The sequence below is a fragment of the Vespa crabro genome, chromosome 7 (genome assembly GCF_910589235.1).
Source record: "Vespa crabro chromosome 7, iyVesCrab1.2, whole genome shotgun sequence".
Lineage (NCBI taxonomy): Eukaryota > Metazoa > Arthropoda > Insecta > Hymenoptera > Vespidae > Vespa > Vespa crabro.
Genome location: NC_060961.1, coordinates 4403449 through 4417500, shown reverse-complemented (window position 1 = coordinate 4417500; position 14052 = coordinate 4403449). Strand labels below are relative to the sequence as shown.

The following is a 14052-nucleotide window of genomic DNA, read 5'->3' as shown; positions in this document are numbered from 1 at the left end:
TTAAAATGCATATATACAATTCAATATTATATTAAATTAAATAAAATAATATTACTCAAATATTTTTGCTACGATATAGTAAAAGAAATAAAATGAAAAGAAAATTTGTATATAACATAGATTTGAAAATCTAAATTATATTTATCGTACAAGACATAGTACATTGATTTTTACAATGTTTTAATTAATTTTAATCTATTTAGTATTAAATGAGAAATATTAATGTTACCAAGATAAAAGTTTCTGTATTATATAGCAGCTATAGTTGGTTGTCGACGTCACGAACTCGCTCATATGGCGTCTATTTGTCTCTCTGAACGTTTCGTTCCTGTCGTCTTCGTAGCCATGGCTAATCCGAGTCGTCATGAGAGAAGAGCCAAGCAGAAACCATTTCGGAGGAGCAGCAAAAGGCAGAACGTGTTCGAGGACTCAAACGAGCGTCGTTCGATCTTCTCGAGTGCAACTACGCCCTGACTGTTACTACGAGCTCTTTTCTCGCGTTCTTTCTTTCCATCCCACTACTACCATCACCCTACACACATTCCTTTTCTCTTTCTCTTATTATGATCCTCTCTGTCTATCTGTCTCTCTCCATCTTTTTGTTTTTCTTTATCTTTCTTAGGCAACCGGTACTTTCTCTCTCTCTCTCTCTCTCTTTCTCTCTCTCTCTTTTTGTATGTGTGTGTGTCGTTTTTTCTATCTCTTTCACTCTTTCGCTTATTCTCTTTTCTATTCTTTTTCAGTATCTTTCGGTGTGCTTGTTCTATCCTATAAACGTTCTTTTTTATAGTGTCGAAAGAGTACGAGTGATCGATGCCGGAGGAAATCCATTCGCGTAATGTTCGGCCACCTCGAATGAGAGAAGATCGAAGGTACTGTAAATCCGTTCTGTCAGTTCGAGCAACGAACCACCAATTTCGTATATTGGACGATGACGTGATACGTCAAAAATACGATTTGTGCCACGATGAATTCAAAGCTATCAATAGTCTCGAGTAGAAGTGGGAATAACTTTAGAATGAAAAATTGTCAAAGAAATGACTTCTTTTAACTTCTAAGGTGAGTTATTTTTTATCCAAAGTAAATATTAAGCGTCCAATTTAGTTTAATTTCTATCGCGTTTATATTTTAAAAACGTATATATGGGAAATGTTAATAAGTGAAATATTATAAATTGAATGGTAACAAATAATGCATTAAATTATTAGGTATATGGGTTTTCTAATGAATTAGTAGAATATTACATTGACTAAACGTTTCATTATTATTATTATTATTATTATTATTATTATTAATATTATTACTATTATTATTATTATTATTATTATTATTATTATTATTATTATTATTATTATTATTATTATTATTATTATTATTATTATTACTATTATTATTATTATTTATATATTACTATCGATGAAACGCGGAACGCAATCTGAAAGATTAATTATCTTAAGCGAATGTATTTGTACAAATGGTAAATCTAGCTAGTAATATAAAAAAAAAAAGAAAAGAAAAAAAAAGGAGAATTCATGAAGAATTAATAATCTGAAAAGGGATGAATTCGATAAGAACATCGGATTAAAAGATAAAGGATTTTAAGATATATTCAAGATTCAATATTCGCGAACATAGAAGTATTCTAGAATGCCACATTTCTTCGCCGGTCGTTTTTTTCCAAAATCAAGTTTTTAAATCTACTCAATTATAGAAACGTTCAGGGAATAATTTCAACAGATAATGAAGATTTTAACGAGAGCGAACGTTCATGGATCGTAAGATAAATAAATGTTTTATAATAATAAAAAAAAAAAAAAAAAGAGAGAGAGAAATAAATTCAATTTTTTATTCAACGATTAAATATTTATTAAGTTTGAAAAATTTCATCCGACCTATTAAATAATCCCACGAAGAATTTGCCTCTATCTCTCATGATGGATATTAAAATACATATGCACTATTCCTTGTCATCCTATTCGTCTTCTCGTCATAGCATTGAAAAAGTTCTTGAAAGATCGTTCCATGTGATTTTCTTGAAGTTAAGCAAACCGATGTTCTCCTTTACTATCTACATCGATTAAACTTAAAAAGGATTTCGTTTTTCAACACGCTAGAGAGTATTCAATTACAAGTTTTGCAAGAAAGAAAGAAAGAAAGAAATAGTTTCGTGCTTTACTCTTTCAAATAAGTTTTATAACCTTTCGTAAGGCAACGGTCGAGACGTGTTCCTATGACCGATCGATTCTCGAGCTTTCCTTTCGGAGGAGATAAGACTTTCGAGAAAGCTTTTGAGCTTCCAAGATGTCTAACCGTGCAACGAGACTTAAACGAATTTAAATGATGACTAGGACAATTCGATCCTCTTGGATAGTCTCTGTCTCTTTCTCTCCCTCTCTTTCTCTCTCTCTCCCTCCCTTTCTCTTTCTCTCTTTCTCTTACCTCTTTTAGTTTGCCAACTTTGCCTTCGATCTCATAGGAATTTCACTCGTTCTACGTTTGAAAAGCACTTCTATGTGTGATTGTGTGTAGTTAGTAACTTTTTTTTACGGATTATGTTCGTCGAAGTTGTTAGAAATTGTTCGAATTCGTTTCGATGTCGGTCGATGCCATAATTTAACTTTTTTGGTTAAACAATGTTTGTATTTGGGTCTATGTATGCGTATATGCGCGCGCGCGTGTGTGTGTGTGTGTGTGTATGTGTCTGGACAAATTTTTTAAATAAGAAGATATAATTTAATTAAATGTAAAATAACCGAAATAGAAAAATATTTAGGTAATTCCAATAATTCTTTTACTTTAATAATAAATGAACTTTTACGTTCTTAAACTTTATTTATTTCATTTAGTAAACACCGTGTATGCATATGCATTAAATTATATATATATACACACAACTGATACACTCGTCAGGCATGTTAATATTAGAGTACATTTCACGATGAAAATGATACGAGGGTTACGTGCATCAACAAAACCGACCTATTCATTCGCTTGAGATTTCAACGATATCTTCATAATAGCAAGTACGGGCATCATCTAATGTCGATGTAAAAAAGCAAGAATCCGTATTCCAGTTAAGCAAATTAAAAGCAGTAAGAGATAATATTATCAAATTCGTCGTAAAGAAATAAAGATATCTATGGGCCATAAGGAAATATCTCAAAATGATTTTATATAAGTACCATTTATAGATTTTAAAGTAATATAGAAATTTAAACATTTCTATCAGTCTATTAAAATTATATTATATATATTTTTATTATACAATTACGGATAATAAAATCGAAATAATTACAATTTAATCATTCGTATTATTCAAATATTTTCTCTAATTCCTCGGAAAATCTCTTAAAATGATTTTAATTTTAATAATAATAATACTCCAACGTCTATTAATTAACAAAGTTAGAGAACATTTTTAACAATACATTTAAACTATTTTATTAATAAATCTTTATTAACACTAATTAGTAAAATCTGAATAATTGTAATTCGATCTGTAATTAGTCGAAATATCCAAATATAATATCTTTTTCTTTCTTCGTACATTTAAAATTCACCTTTTGTCTTTAACTCGATTTTCTCTCCTTACGAAGAAATCGTGTTTTTTCTTTATCAAAGAATCCGACACTACTAATCTGCCTCTCCTCTGTGAGACACCCCCATTTTCAGAGTTGACATTACGGTATCAGTCTACCGATAAGAGCCGCATAACGTGTTTCTTTTTTGGCGCGGAAAAATCTCAAGGATAGGCTAAGGAGGATAAAACAGGGATCGGCGAAGAGGCAGAAGGATTTCGAAGGCAAACGAGAGAGAGAGAGAGAGAGAGAGAGGTAAGGATCGAGGGAAAGAGAGAGAGAGAAAGAGAGAGGGAGAGAGAGAGAGAGAGAGGGAAGGAGGATGTGAGAGAGAAAGAAGGAGAAAGAGAGAGAGATAGAGAGGGAGAAAAGAGGAAGAAAGGTGCAGGATAAAAAGGAAGGAAAAAAAAGGACGATGGAAAAGGAACATCAGGAACGTAGCGAGCATGCGGTTAGAGCGAACAGGGGTGGTTTGATATGCGGCAAGATTGATTGGACGAGGGTTACTTTCGCACTTGTCTTACTCACGTCGATCGACGTTTCGCTTAAGCGTCTTCCACGAAAACTCACGATCGTTTGCCAGAGAAAGAGAGAGAAAGAAAAATAAAGAGAGAAGGAGAAGGATAGACAAGAGAGAAGGAAGAAGAAGAGGAAGAAGAGTGTCAGGGACGAAAGACGTGACCAGCTATAGAAACATAGGAAGCTTTTCGAAAAATTGCCAAAGATCTTTCCTTTTCATCCGACAACGTCCGCATTCCGGCAGGCGGATCGATGCCTCGAAGGAATTCAGACATTTTGCCAATGTTATTCGATCTCTCTTCCATGTTCTCGAAATGTCCGATCGGGATTACGCTGATCTGTTGTTGTCCTTGTCATCTCACAAATGGAAATAGTAGATAATAATCATTTCAATATAGTTTTTCCTCGATAAAAAATTATAAGAAAACTCTGATTAAGCTCATTTATGTTAATAAAGAAATAAAAAGATTAAAAGAGGACTCTCGTTCGATTAATGCAATTTGATACTTACTTGAGATAAATTAGTAGCTAAAGTTAACGCATGAACTGAAAAAGTACACACTGTAAGCGAGTTTCTAAAGACGAAACGCTCATTAGTATGCAACCTAGTATTCGTTAAAATAAGTGTAGTTTACTTTACTCGGATAAACAGAATTAAGGTGGCTTAAGATTTGTTAACATAAATATATAATACTAGTATATTTTCCTCCGTCAAGCATGACGTCATAGCTAAAACAAAGTTTGAATTGTAGTTAGAGGGAAATCACAAACACAGAGAAAGAGAGAGAAAGAGAGAGAGGGGGGGAGAGAAAGAGAGAGAGAGAGAGAGAGAGAGAGAGAGAGAGAGAGAAATAGATTTTGAATGTTATATTATAAATATCTATAATATAATCAATTTTAATTGAATTTATTTAGATTAATTTAGACTATTTGATAATTTCAAATTGATCTCTTGTGATTTTCAATTTAAAATGAAATAATTATAAAATCAAAAATTTTATATTTTTATTTATCAAAGATATCACATAAAATTAAATAACCTGTATTTTTCGTATTAATAGCAATTAAATAAAATTTTACCATAAGGTAATAAGCATCATAAAGGAATTACAAATAGACCGATTGAGACTATTATATTAATAATATAATATACATAATATGGTATATGTGTATATATGTACATGATGATAAATGAAATTACTGTGCTCCGTTTAATGTGTCTTAGTTAAATGAGAACTTATATAAAATTTTATCCATTGGTTAGAGAGAATTCTGTCTTAATTCTTTGGGGTTTTATCTTCTACGTAATAATACATAGAAGATTTATAGTTACTGTCATACTGACTATTTAATAATACAGTTTAAGCTATCTCTTTTTTCTCATCGAGAATATTTTTTTTCTCATTTGATATAAATAAATTAATAAGGATTATAGCCAGAAAAAAAAAAGCAATGAAATGCAAAAATAATGAAAATGATAAAGAGTTAAAATAATAACTACAGTTTCAAAGTATTTTCTTTTTAAAGATTTGTTTTCTTTCTTATTCCTTTTCTTTTACACAAACACACTCTCTCTCTCTTTCTCTCTCTCTCTCTCTCTCTCTCTCTCTCTCTCTCTTTCTCTCTTCATGAAGCAAAGTATAATAACAGACATTAAAGTCTACGATGATAACGAGGAGTGCCAACGAAATGCGAACAGACAAATAAAAAATTGTCCACATGCTTGAGTCTCTCTCTCTCTTTGTTTTTGTCTTTTCTTCTCCCTATTTCTCTCCTTTTTTATCATTTTCCGCTCAATATAGTTGCACTTGCACAAGAACTCGAATTTCCACGTCGTATAGCCTAAAGGTCGCGCTCCTTCCCCGTAGAATTATTACCCACTTTTTCTCGTTTTATTATTGTCCTTCGCAACGTACAGCTTTTCATAAACGCTCGTGGTAGCTATTCGCGTAATTACTTTTTGGCGCTATGCCGTACGGTACGTATTAAAAGAAATTAAAGGAAAAGCATGCATTAAGCTAAAAGAAAAGTTAAGTGAACTCTGACTCTACGACAGCGCTCGCTTCTTTTCAAGCATTAAGCAAGTATTACCAAGTATTACCAACGAATATGTAGGAACATCTCATGCATACGCGTGCATCAGCTTTTTAATATTTTCTCTTTTAAATTTGCTCCAAGGATATATAGATAAAAAGGGTACGATCCTTTTTGTACATATATTATTTTTTATAATTAAAAGACATTAAAAGCGAACAGTACGTTATATCGAATTGAAAAGAAAAGAAAAAAAAAAATAAATAAAATGTTAAAGAAAATAAAAAAAATGTCAGGACTTTAGGGTAATCACGAATTTTTGCCATAGTGGACTTGAGCTTTTACCGGTAAGAAAGAAAGAAAGAAAGAAAGAAAGAAAGAAAGAAAGAAAAAGAAGAAAAAAAAAGAAGAAGAAGAAGGAGTGGAACTTAAACTCTCTCCATGAATACGTAAGGTCCCTCGGTTTATTGTCATAAATGGTGGAAGAAAAACCACTCCGAGAGGCAAAGGGAAAACGAGGGAAAAGAAGAGAGAGAGAAAGAGAGAGAGAAAGAAAGATCCCAGATAGAAAGAGAAGAACAAAAAGGAAGAAGACTCTTTTCCATACTATGCAAGAACTCCCTGGTTTCAATCGTTGCATTCGTGCACACTTTCATTCCTATCTCTCGTTCAGTGTGTCCTGTATGTGTCAAGGACTATCATATGTGTCGTCCATGACACTCATACGTATATAAATGTATAGTAATACGTACGATGGTCCATATCTGTCCACACGCAAACGTATGCATAGCTATGCGTTTACATATCTGATAAAGATAACTATGTGGGTATATACGTATACATGCATGTGTGCCTAAATGCATATGTGTATGTATGTATGTATATATATATATATGTATGTGTGTGTGTTTGTATGTCAGTTTGTACGGAAAGCAACACGAAGATCGTTCTGGGCCGTCTGTTGTAAGGTTTGAGATGAATCCAAATCTAAGGGAAAATTTTATCGTATATTCAAGACGTGTTTCGAATCGTAAGTAGATCCGACGACGCAAAACGAACAATGGGATATAAGGAGTAGAGCTTCAAATGCGTATTTTGAATCGCTTGGGCAAGTATCGCTGATGAATTCCAATGATAAAAGTAAAGGATGTTCCGATGGAGCACTTACATATTTTATTTTTTTCTTCTTTATTCCCATTTTAGATCGTTGAAAATGATTCACGTTGAATGTTAATTATAATATTTTTTAAAACGATTCATCAAAATATTTCGACGTAATGATTTTTCTACGAACGTAAATCAAAAACTAAATTCAATTTCCCGTTGATATAAAAGTCATCGTAACGCATGATATTTTGATCTATATTCACAGAGCCATCGTTTTCTTTAAAGCTCTTTCCTTAAAAGTAAATAACCTAAAGAGTCTTTCGAGAGGATTAAACGAAGCATAAGCTCAACGGAATAATAACGAACTCGTATAAAAATAATCTCTACGTTAGTTTATTCTAATAAAGTGCTCTGCGTTAAATTCTCGTTTGATATACTTTATTTGTATCTAGATTTAATATTCTAGATATAATTAATGTGTGTCTCTAATATTTATATTTAAATATTTCATTTGACACTTTTCGTATCTACAAGCGATATATATATATATATATCTATTGTATATCTAAGAATCATGCTGATTGTCATTCCCCTTTTTTTATCTGGATTCGTATCATGGATACTTATTTTTCGTCCGATATCTTTTTTCCCATCTATACACATTTAAAAAGTGTATATTAGAATCCCGTTCTCGTTATACGATGACGATAATAATTATCGTAAAAATTCTATTACCTTCTCTTACCTCTCTTATTATAGTATCACTCGGTCGTTTTATCGAAATATCTTCGAACGAATTCAGGTCACCCTGCGGAGCACGTAAATCCCAAGAAAGAGCGCTGGAGAGCGGCAATTACGATTATATTTATCGATTCGCATTAAATTTACAAGGTTGACGATTTATAAGCGAGTAAGAAAGATCACGTTTGAAAGAATAACTAACGTAGAAAATTGCTTAAAGAATATAAATATATGCAAGATGGAACGTACGTACGTACGTATGTACGTAAGCGTAATAAAAAACTCGGTCACGCGCGAAGAAAGCTCCGTATATTTGAAATCCACTGAATAGAGAATTTACGAGAGAAAGAGAAAAAAAACGAGCGTGACGCATATACGTTTAAGTGTCAGAAAATATTGAATTTCATTATAACTTTTCATCCCCTATCAAACATTTCAATGTGAAAGTGTACCTACTACACGTATTCGTCCTTTCAAACGTATTATTCGTTAAAATTTATTCATATTCTTTACAAGAAGTTTTGGAACATTTAAAAAAACAAACAAAAAAAATTAATGAATTAAGCTCAATAAACACACTCGAAAAGTAAAAGTCGAATTTAATTCTCAATTGAAATTATTTATTTAAGTTATTACAAGATTTCAAAATTCTTCAAATTCTTTTACATTTGGCATTTAATCAAACGATATCTATACTTAATTCACGTATGTAGATTACATATGTACTTACATATATATGTACTTTATATAAGTATCTCTTAAATAATGTAAAAATCATATTTGTCGCGAAGTACATTCTTTAATTTTATCTTTTTCTAAATATAATATAATGTACATATATATATACACATATATATATACATATGTACATATATATATACATATGTATATATATATATATATATATATATATATATATATATATATATATATATATATCTACTTACGTGTAAACTTCATTTGAGATTTGCGTTGACACCTCTTCTACCATACATTCTTCGCTTTGTTCGTTCATGAATTTACAACACTGACTTTTTATTCGGGATTCCATCTTTTCAAATTTTACATTTGCCAGAGTACCGTAGTAGTAACTTATGCGGCTAATATAAACTCAAAGGGAGATTACTCAGAACCGTGTAATGCTTTTGCCTGTATAACATTCACGAGCCACTCGAGAGTTAAAAACGTACCTCTGAATTTACTTTCATCAGAGAAAGAGAGAGAGAGAGAGAGAGAGAGAGGGAAGACGAAAAATAAATTACAAAAGAATAAGTACCAACCGAGGTTATACGTAAGAATATCATCAAAAAAAATAAAGAGTAGTTACAATGAAAATTAGAAATTTTATCTTTTTTTATATATGCTTGAATCAAAAACTTAATATTATTATAGGACTTGTACGAAAAAACTATTTCTCCATAAATAATTACGGTGTCTATTATCTCGTTGATTATTTACCAAAATGTTAAATTTTTTATAAGATTTTAAAAGCATTTACTTTTATTTGCTTTGTTAAAATGTTAATACGATATTATTCTTCTTAAACGGCATTTTCGAATAATTAAAAATGTTCATATTAAAATAAGTATCGTTTTGATATTAATCAGATAATACGTTTAAAATTTCGAACAGCGCAACTTATATTATCAATTCAAAATCGAGACGATTTTTTATCAACTTTTATGTCCAAAATCAAACGCATTAAATATTAAAAATGCTTTTCCTGCAATATTAAGAATTCTGATTTATTGTCAGTCCATTAGAGATACTAATATTAGTGTATAATATCAAAATTACGTAGCAGATATAGAAAATTAATAGGTATTATATTATCATATTGAGACAAATGATTCGTTAGCGTATTTCGTTGTAACGCCTTCGCTATCTATTGTAATATGAGTAGAAAGAGATAGAGATAGAGATATAGAGATAGAGAGAAATAGAGAGAGAGAGAGAGAGATAGAAAGTGCTTACGCATATAGAAGCGATGAGGCGAACATGGTCATCGAGCTCTTTCATCATCGATTACGTCGAACAACATGATAGTCGAATACGATCGACCAAATCGTAACGCACACGATGCTTCGATGCCAAGACAAATACGGAAGATGGATTTAATAGAAGGCATTATATCTACATATGAAGCCGAGTAGGGCCTTATTCAAATCCTGACTTTATAATCGTTTCGCTGTGAGTACCTCCTAAATAATCCGCTGACTCGGCAGGTGTTGCCGATGTGATAACGGATCGATCGGCAACTTTGCGTGAAATATTACATCGTCGGCCAACCATTTTAGAATAAATACTTTAAGCTCAATCAACCATGATTAATGTCTAGAACCTTCTCTCATGTCTCCATTTGTAACATAACGTTTGTTTCTCTCTCTCTCTCTCTCTCTCTCTCTGTCTCTCTCTCTCTCTCTCTCTCTCTCTCTCTCTCTCTTTCTCTTTCGGTATTTTTTCAAATAATTACTACATAATCTATACATTCAATAATCTATACATTCGAAAAAAATATAGAATTACTTACTTACGTATTAATATATGAAATCTCGTTTTTATGATAATATGAATAATAAATATATAAATTATTCTCGTGGAAACTTTGATTTTTCCTTTTTACCATTTTACTTTTACTAATACTTTAAAGATATCAAGATATTTACGTAAATTGAAACAAAACGAGACTGATTTCCTTTAGTTTTACGTATAGTTGATACATTCTCGGCTTATACAAAGGATATTGCTACGAACTCAAAGTATTACTTACGTCTCATAATATTTATGAAAGTAAGAGAGAAAGAGAGGAAGAACTAAAGGGGAGATAAGTACAACGTAAACACGGCTTGTCTGACAGCGGTTCATGTTTTTTCATATTACGGAGAAACAAAAGATATGAAGAAATATTATTCATTTTTAAATCTATTTTTTTTTTTTTTTTTTTTTTTTTTTTTTTTAGAATGTCCCACGTTTCTTTTTGGCTTTTTCTTCTGTTTTTTTTCTGTTTTTTTCTTTTCTTTTTTTTTTTTTTTTAATACGATTTATTAATACATAATATGATATTATTTTCTTCGTATGTATTTCGTTGCCGTTAAGGATTGATATCGATAAAATAGATTTATTCTCTTTCTCGTGATGATGTAAAAATATACCGTTACGGTTGAAGCGACGGGACTTCTCCAATGACATTCGAGAAAAGTTTACGTAGTAGTAACAATTTTACGAAAACGATAACCGCTTGCACGCTAGCGACAACTGTTCGCGATATCGCGATAGCTGACAGTCTTTTTACCACTCCCTAACAAAATTCTCGTGAAAACAAGAGCACAACGCACTTGACAGTACCTCCCTGCGCGGAGTTTCGTAAACACGTTGGTTGTTTTCCTCGCGTGGACTCGACAGCTTGAGACCGTGAAAGGCAGTGGCGTAACAACTCTCCGAAAGTTCGCATTATTTTTAGAAAATAAAGATTTTTCTCTCATCGAAGAGAGAGAGAGAGAGAGAGAGAGAGAGAGAGAGATGTAGGCACATTTCTTCTCCCTAGAACAAATTGTAAATATAAAACTTAGGAATGATTTGATATAACGCTAACTTGAAAAAAAAAAATAATAATAAAGGTGAATCACATACGATAATATAATTGAAATATTAAAAATATAAATCTTATGTACGATGATATGTTAAATCGATCGTACAATTTTATTCTAATCATCTTAGAAATAAATTCGTGAAACTTCAATAATATTAGAGTTACGTCTATGGATAATAGAAAAGAAATAAGTGGTAGGAATTTCCTGCACGACATATACCATTCTAATAGATCAACGATCGAAACTATAAGATCTTCACGAAGTGTAGAATAATGCCGAAAGAGTAACGTACCGATGTAGTCATTTAGTTCTTCTTAAATATGATTGGACGCCATCATCCTTCATCGAAACAACACCACTTTATTATTACCAGCAGCCATCACTACCATCCTATTCGTAGTGAGCTTTGTTCCTTTCAGAAAACGAAACACGCTCGGACTCGGAGAAAGATCGAAATATTAACGTCCTAGACAGGCTCAAGGTTGGTAATCAAAACAACGCAGACATTTACGGCCTATCAAAACGTAACGTGTACAGATACTTGACCTTTTGATCTATCGAAATATATATATATATATATATATATATATATGTTCTTTCTGTGAGTAGAATTTTATAAGAGTGGCGAGATGATAACTTGTCTAGCCATAACGTGTTGTATAAATAGTAAATAGTATTTCGACCTTTCAAATGGAACTTTCAATGGCTTCTACGAACGTGAGGTCCATAAATAAAATTTGATTTATTTATTTATCGATGAGCAACAGCGAGATTTAACTCAAAGGGCATGATTAATGTAAGAAGATATATAGTACATATAATACATATCTCACTATCTATATCTTTCATATCCAACTCCGATACTCATAGAAAATGAAATAGTCGTTTTTCTAAAAAATTCATTTCATGTCGTCCGAAGCGAAAGCGAGCGAATCATTTAAATTCAATAACGAATCCGAGCAATTGCGATATAAAATACGCAATAGCATACGTACCAGTCCGATCGAGTACAGCTGCTGATATTACATGCGAAACGCGTACAGATCAATGCACGCATTATGCGTATGCAAATTATCATCTACCGCTATTAGATTAATTAAGCATAATTACTGTCATGTGTTGGCACGCGAGGCATTCTAATGGCCATGCGACAAAGCTTTTCCCTCTAGCTCTCTACTTTCCATCGAATTTTCGACGTTCGCATTCCGTTAAATAATCCCGTGTGGACTTTATCATTATGCGTTTCGTTCTCCGAAACGTCGTTATTATATCATTGTGAGTTAAAAATAGAAAGAGCCTTTATGCCGATTAAGGAACATCAGGTGTATAATAATCAGGGTTGTTTTGCTCTTCTAACTCGTTAAACACGTTGTTGAGGAAGACATTCGCGACGTGTGACATGCCACGTGCGTTGTTGTATGCAACGAAACAAGCTCGAACACGTATGCTTCTAAACTTCTCATACTAGGTGAGAATTCATGTCACACAATATCGTTCTACAGTCTATACACCGTATAACGAAGAGCGAGAGAATATCGGTATGGTATCTATCGGCGTGCTTTAAAAATAATCCTACAGACTCACAGATATGGAATCTGCTCGTAACTTTTACCGATTGTATCACACAACCGATAGAAACCTTTATGGATGAGAATTTTTCAAAAAAAAAAAAAAAAGAAAAAAAAAGAAAGAATCAGAAAAAGAATAAAGTCTACATTTCTATAAGGAAATATATTTTGTTACGAGTACTACGATTGTTCGTTTAATGGAAAAAAGTAATTCGATGGAATTTAATAATTAGCAAAAGGAAATTATTGATTAATGAGTGAAAGGTAATCAAATTATTCGAAACACTTTAAAAATTTTCGAACAAATTTGACGATCTACGAGAAAACACTGTGATCTATCTATCGGAAATTACTTTGAACATATAATTAAAAGAAAATATAATGTCGTAAAAAAAACCATTTGATGTACTACATTTCTAAAAGTACTTTATTTCTTTATATAATGAACATATCATATTTCAGAAAGTCATTATTTTCAAGATATTATATTTTCAATTTTTAATAAATAATTTAATCAATTTTATTAATTCATTAAACTTTCTTTCTAATATTATAAGTAATATTTCTCACAATTTTTCTCCTCCCCTATTCTCATCGTAACATCATCCTATCATAGTTTTCTAAACTTATTCGATATCTCTATCGCATTATTCCTAGTATGTCCGAGGAGTAAAAAAAGAAAAAAAAAAGAACCCATAGTAAAATATTTTCCGCAAAAGCACGAAGAAAGATGACACCGCGTTTATCATGATAAGACGCTACCGTATGGAAAGATAAAAGAGTTTCGACACTCAATAATTGCGAAGTTGTCGGCGATATGAATTTTCAGAGCGAAAGTGGCCCGATCACCATCGTTGGATCGTTCGTCACCTTCTCATAGTACTTCAAGATCTTTCTTTTTCTTATTATCCTCTT

General features: G+C 31.8%; 1 protein-coding gene and 1 long non-coding RNA gene across 9 annotated transcripts in view; both read right to left on the bottom strand.

Moving 5' to 3' along the window:
* LOC124425770 overlaps positions 1-14052 on the bottom strand; it is a 213089-nt gene that overhangs the window by 144315 nt on the left and 54722 nt on the right. The gene's annotated exons all lie outside the window — the stretch shown is intronic.
* LOC124425771 lies at positions 9704-13796 on the bottom strand. Its single transcript, XR_006942569.1, has 2 exons — positions 11862-13796; positions 9704-11519 (listed from the first exon to the last, which is right to left on the bottom strand). It is a non-coding gene; the product is annotated as an uncharacterized LOC124425771 (long non-coding RNA).